Source organism: Penaeus monodon, chromosome 28, assembly GCF_015228065.2.
Source record: "Penaeus monodon isolate SGIC_2016 chromosome 28, NSTDA_Pmon_1, whole genome shotgun sequence".
Taxonomy (NCBI): domain Eukaryota; kingdom Metazoa; phylum Arthropoda; class Malacostraca; order Decapoda; family Penaeidae; genus Penaeus; species Penaeus monodon.
Window position 1 is genome coordinate 17448334 of NC_051413.1, and position 444 is coordinate 17448777.

Genomic DNA, 444 nt, shown 5'->3' on the forward strand with positions numbered 1-444 from the left:
CCCATGATGTGAATTGCTCTGAAATGAGTGAAACACAAGGGCGTGGTCTCGTTCCTGTGCCCTCCGAGCACCCTTACTCAGCCCGCCCTCCGCCCTCCCGCAGGCTGGTCCAACGTGTGGGTGGGCGGGCGCGTGACGGCGTGGGGCAACTGGCGCTGGCTCAACAACTCGGCCATCGTTATGAACGAGCGCACGTGGTACCCCGTCAGCCGCTCCTTCCGCGCCGACTGCGTGGCCCTCGCCGTCGACCAGGACTTCCTCATGACCGGCGTCGAGTGCGACAAGAACCTGTACTTCCTCTGCGAAAAGAAGTTGTGATGCTCGTCCCCGATTTCGCCTCCCGCCTCTCGCTACCCCTGCCATGTCCTTCCTGCGTTAGTTGGTTCGAAACACATGATGACATGATATGAATACTTGTTCAAATATCGCTATCTACCGTATTTA

The 444-nt window shown here is 58.6% G+C and overlaps 1 pseudogene; it reads left to right on the plus strand.

Moving 5' to 3' along the window:
* LOC119591083 overlaps nt 1-438 on the plus strand; it is a 3055-nt pseudogene extending 2617 nt beyond the window's left edge.
* Nucleotides 439-444: the final 6 nt, after the last annotated feature.